Source organism: Tasmannia lanceolata, unplaced genomic scaffold (genome assembly GCF_043159265.1).
Source record: "Tasmannia lanceolata isolate RefF3 unplaced genomic scaffold, GAP_Taslan_0.1 ptg000008l, whole genome shotgun sequence".
Lineage (NCBI taxonomy): Eukaryota > Viridiplantae > Streptophyta > Magnoliopsida > Canellales > Winteraceae > Tasmannia > Tasmannia lanceolata.
In genome coordinates, this window is record NW_027518685.1 from 60,968,779 (window position 1) to 60,974,963 (window position 6,185).

Here is a 6,185-nt window from a genome sequence, read left to right on the forward strand (position 1 = left end):
TGGTTTGCATTTCATAAAATCCATTGGTGTCCTATGAAACCAATTCATTAGGTTCAATGTTCAGTCAGTTCTTGACATTGATTTGCAGAGTTCATACAATAGGTTTGTCAAATTTGCAGGTGTACATGAGATGATATAAGTGCTTGAGTAAAAAAATTACGCCTTCAGGTTCTTTTTCAAATTGAAAAATCAGCTTTTTTGATACATTGCTCTTATTGTGTTTCAATATTTCTCTAGATCAGGTTTTTTTTCTCCTTTGATGTTGATAATAAATTAAGGAAAAAGCTTGCTGAGAAGTTAGGGGGCTGTTCAGCATCCATTTTAAAAATGTGTTTAGCAAGTATTGTGTTTCATGATGTTGGACTAATCGACCATGCAGGGGAATGATTTGATCCAATATTATCTCCTAAAATAAATTCCAGAATTCATTTTTTTTTGTTAAGCAAATGTTATTCTGCTAAAAAAACAGAAAAAATGATTCTTGGACATATGTTTGCCGACTGCATTCTGATTCTTGATTCCAAGATGAAAATCAAGAGAGGAGTTGGGCCTGTAGCTCAACTGTTGAGGCTTTATTTCCCAACCTTGAGGTCTTCGGTTCGATCCCAGCTTACTGATAAAAAAAAAAGATGAAAATCAACAGAATAGTCCTAATGCAGCCTTAGGGGCTGTTTGGATATGTGGATTTTAGAATCCTTGTTTTCTTGAAAATTGTAGATGGGAGACGATAGAAGGAAGAGACCAGCTGTATTTTTTGATTTCTCGCCCTTCTTTCCGACAACAAGAGAGCAGCAGATCATCCCATGTTTCCAGGTTTTAGAAATCTCAGGATGTGGGAGAGATTTCTAAAACCTGGATTTCTTACTTAAAATCCAAGAAACGCTATCAGGACAACGGCAGCTTGATCATGAACCCTCCTTTACAGTGTTTTCACACAAAATCCTGGATTCTAAAATGCGCGTATCCAAAGGGCCCCTTAGGCTCTGTAGGTGAAGAAGATAACATGATGTCTGGTTCACTTCAGTCCAGCTTAGAGTTAAAAAAGAAAACCCAACTGCAAATTGGGGGTGAGGGTTTTTTTTTTATGAAGAATACTGGGCAGAAAGTCTCTTTTAGGATCAATGATAAGGATATTTTGGGGGGTCCTACAAAAGGGTACCCTGGTTATGCACATGAAATTATGACCGTTGATCTTGTAGAACATGGGTCCTTTCCCGACTGAACAGCATTTGGCTGGATTTATAATTGCCATCAATGGATAACTTAAGGGAAATGCTATATTTGCACCTTTTCTTCTCTCGGCCACCCCCTTGTGTAAAAAGAGTAGTCGTAAAATTCATTAGAGGGGGTGGCCTGGGGAAGAAAAAGGGGCCTTATATATCACTTCCCAAACTTAAATGAAACAATAGAGAGGGGCCCAATAAATGCCTTTTAAGGAGGAGTATGAAGTGACTTTCTTTTTAGCATTTTTCTTTTATTAAGAGAAAGAGGGATTTTAAATGCAAACTCATTTGCACCATGGCACTAGACCTACAATCCATGCAATGTTGCAACAACCCAATTCCTCTTCCAAAGCAACCCACAAAAAAAAGAGCAAAGAAAAAAAAGGGGGAATATGAACTTAGGATATGCTCCCATCAAGGGTTTCTACCACCTTTCATACCAAAAGATGAAGAGAAAAGTGAAAACCAAAAATTCTGATACGTCAAAATCATGCTAATGAGAATCACATCTTGAGAGAGAGATTTTGAAAGATCTAGCCATGGGAGAAAAAGGCACTGTTCCCTACCTGAGCAAAAAGCAACTTAGAAGCATATCCCATGGTATAACCCTATAGCATATGCCATTGCTTCATGAGCTTATCCCTAACGCTTGGCCTATAAAGGTTGCATGCCATGGCCAAGAAGAAACAAGATCCAGTGCAAGTCTGTTCTATAAGCAAATCAGCCATAGGGCTTCTCTCCCTTGGCAGGTAATGGATAAGGGTCATGGGCAAGCTATGGTATGCATGCACCACTTTGCCTGCATTATCGTCCGATGACCCCGCCAAAGGAGAGTTGCCCTCTGACTGCTTCAGCTTAGCATTTTTCAGTTTATCCAATGCTTCTTGAGCGAAAAGGCTATAGGGGCATTTCTTCATGGGGATAGCAAGCCGGGGTTTAATTTATCCTTGGATAGGGTTACTATCCTCCCTTTGCATCAAGAACAGCCTCAATGGGTAGGGTATACCATACAAGTATGGTAAGCAATCCATGGAACAGCTTATCCAAAGATTTCTATCCCCGCGAAGAACTGCCCCATAAGGTAAGAACAAATGAATTAAATCAAAACAATTCTTCTTGCCACACCTATAATTCTTCTTACGCATAACTGCTTTTTTCTTGCCAGATGTATAATACTATAAGATCATAAGATGAAACATGGAATGCAATTCATGTAGTTCCCAAGATGCATGTATGTTAGTCAATTAGGGGACTACTTATTTAAATATCTCAAAAACTTAATTTGCGTATAATCTTTTAATAGGATTATTTGCAAATAATGGAAGCAGTAGTTTCAGAAAGAATACAGCTAATGGTTTCCGAAGTCGTCTCAACTTTATGCTTGCAAATAAGATTAAATTAAAATGATCTTATCTGTGGATAAGGACTAATTTTGGTAGCATCGAAAGAGGCCATGATGTTGTAGGGTTCTTCCTGTTGATTTGGAAAATGCAGAAAAGAGCAATAAAATCATGTAGTTTGTCATCAAGTGAATGCAATGGCACAAATAGATCTCTTATCAATCTACAATGGCATTGAGATGAAAATGAAGGAAAAAAACCAAAGTCAGCTGTGTAAGGCCAACTTCTTTTTGCAGTGCCATATGCAACAAGTTCATCGATCTTCCCATACCACTTTGATTTGATGTTTATGTAAAATTCCTAATCTAATCCAACAGATATTACATAACTACTTCATTTTTCCTCACAAATTTGGAGGTAAGTTTGTGAAAAATATGGCAGTCATCAAAACTGTCAAGGCCATTTTAATTGGATTTTAGTCTCCCGTTTAACTTTGTTTTGTCCATTATTATGTGAGTTTAACTTGGTTTTGTCTATTATTAGGCCAGTTTACTCGTAAGAGCCCCTCATTATCTCTGGTGAAGCATGGAGCCATTGTGGCAGCGATCCCCTTCTATGCTTGGACATGCGCCTCTTTGGATACACCCAAATTTAGTTCTAATTTGCAAATTAGATTATATATTTTAGTTTAATTTCATTTGCAATTGGGACATTAAATCCTCTTTGGAATCCATTAACTTCATTATTTCTAATGCCATTGTAACCATTATTTCCAAATAATCATATTTAACTTCAAAACCATTTGCATATATAATATTACGCAAATAATTTTAAGACTTACCCAAAGATACACTAAGCTTCTTGGTCCCTCTCTCTCTCTCTCTCTCTCTCCACCTGTTTTGAGAATCCAAAGTGGCCTTTTACCATTGCTACTGATATTCAAACAAGTAGTACTCTTTGGACTTTCCATGGATGTTTTAAATACAATAAAGTTATAAATTACAGCATCTTTTAGTTTAGTCGATATCTTGTAAACTTAAAAATTTGATAGAGGAAAGAAGCCATTAACTATATCATATCTAATACTATAATAATCATTATTTGCAAATAATCATCCCTAACTTCAAAGCCATTTGCATATAATTGAATTGAATGAGTCCTTCTAGGTAGAAAATCGAATAAACAAGAAAATAAAATAAAACAAAAGCATTAGCTTATGCTGTGTAGTTATAGAAAGAATTCAACATTTGCTAATCTTCTTTGATTGTGATTTGTCTGGAAGGAGAATTCCTACCACCAATGACTATATAGTGACTCAATTATCTTCATACTTCATCTAATTATCGCTTCTTTTTATTGGAGCCATAAACTCTACTCTTGTGCTTGATCAGCTCCAAACTGCGAGGATATTTCATCACTTTCAAGTGTTACCATTCTATATGCCTAAATTTAAACATTAGTTTATCCATCATATTTCTTTGGTGTACTAACTATTCATTTTTATGTATTAAAAAAGATAGGAGAATGCTAAGGTCAATTAGTGACTAATTTAAGTCCATGGAGCCAAAGGGAGAGATATCACTCCATAGAAACTCAAAGTAATCTGGACCCTTTATGAAATGAGGCACTTCCAATGTAGTAAAATTTTCATTTTTATCAGTTTAATGGTTATATGAAGCATGAGATAGGTTTAAACCTATCTCAATGAAAATGGTACAGCTCTCTGAAATCCTCCAATTAATGATAAATGTAGGTGAAGACGAGGGCTTTCACATCATTTTTCTTGTTCCTCGTTGCTAGAAAATGTGTGAGCTCCACTCGGTGTTTCACGCTTTATCAGATGTGAAGATGTGTAACTTTCCTTTCGTATAGGACCTTGTGTGATGGCTTGATCTTCCTTCAAGATGTCTCAAGTACTTAATTGTGTCGTTGAAGGGAGAACTTTTTCTTCTCCTGAGTTGTTTTCTCTCTGGATCATTTTGTATCTTCTCGCTTTTTTCTAAGAAAGAGGGAAACACCTTTTTATTCCCCTTATGCAGTAACTACCTTAAACACACATTGCATAGTGGTGCAGGTGATTGTGGACCTATATACCAACTTTTTGGGTCTGATGGTAATGTACTTGAAGTGGTGGCTTTTGGGCTGGCTCTTAATGGGCCTTCCATTTGGATCCAAGTAAGACTACTTATATTTTAATCCCTTTTTATGGGTGTAGAGCCCACTGACGGAGTTGAGGGCAAGTTTGTAATTTAGTACGGTTATGTCCACACAATATTGATATTTTATTAGGATCGACATGTTTGACTACTATGATTTTTTTTTTTCATGATAAATCAGTGTCCCCAACTGGTAGCGCAGGTGAGATGACTGAAAATCAGGAAACTACTGTATCCAAGTGATGAGAAGTGGCTAAAAATTAGGAAACAAAAAAATCTCAATCGTGCCCTCTCAAATCTTTCTCCTCCGACTACCCCACACCTCTCTCACCACTTGGAGACACCGATTTATCTTAAAAATAATAAATAAAAAATAAATCCTGACTGCCGTACTTCATTTTCGTCTACTACATCATTGCCAATCCGGTCATTAAAATTATTCTCAACTAATATGTCGTCAAGATCAATATGATCGTATCATGCAACAATTATGCTTAATTATTTTTTCTCTCAACCTCAAATTGTAGTGTAAGAAGACAAGGTAGTTCAACTTATTTCTGTTTCAGGCAATAAATATTCTTTGTGTATATTTGATCCCAAGTGTTCTAGTTTCTTTCAATGCCAGTAGGTGAACATTTTTTACTTTAAACAAGAACTACAACATTTTGGATGTTAGGAATGGTATTTCAAAGGAGTCCCACAAGTAGCTGCAATATCAAATCCATATGTTATTGCAAAAATACCAACGTTAATTTCGTAAGGCAGTCAATACTAAAACTTACATATTAGTTGAGAACTTCATTGAAGCTGTGATTGTTCCGGTAAAAAAGATGAGAGTTGCATTAGCATTTGTTCAAATTCAAATGGTCTGTGTTTCATTATAGGGGTTTGGTGATTCGTGGTGAGTTTGATAGAATGATGACCAGATTATATGTGGTGGGGATGGGTTAAGTATGCTTTGAGGTGTGTCTGTACCCCCCACAAAGTTCAATGAGTTAAATGCTTTCAGCCCAACGAGTTAGATCATTGAATCCGGACTGGGCAAGACCTACCCATTTCTCTTCAAGCCTCACCGCTGAATTCACGTATTAGGGTCAGTTTGGTTGCACGTTGTAAAATAGTGGAGTGTTATTACTAAAATAAGGGGTAGTAAGGGTGTTAGTTCCCATATAAAGAAAATAACACACACACACATATGTATATATACAGAGAGAGAGAGAGAGAGAGAGAGAGAGAGAGAGAGAGAGAGAGAGAATTGCTAAATCCCAAGACTACTACTGTAAAACCACCTTTTTGTAGTTTTTTGCTAATATGCCACATGAGCAAACAAGAAAGAGACAGGGGGAAGACAAGACATGTAGTCTCGTGGTAGTTTGAATGTAAATATGCAACCAAATACTACTAATAGATGATGTGACACCCCAAAATAGGTCAAAACACCCAGTAAATCCCAAAAATTGTGGAAC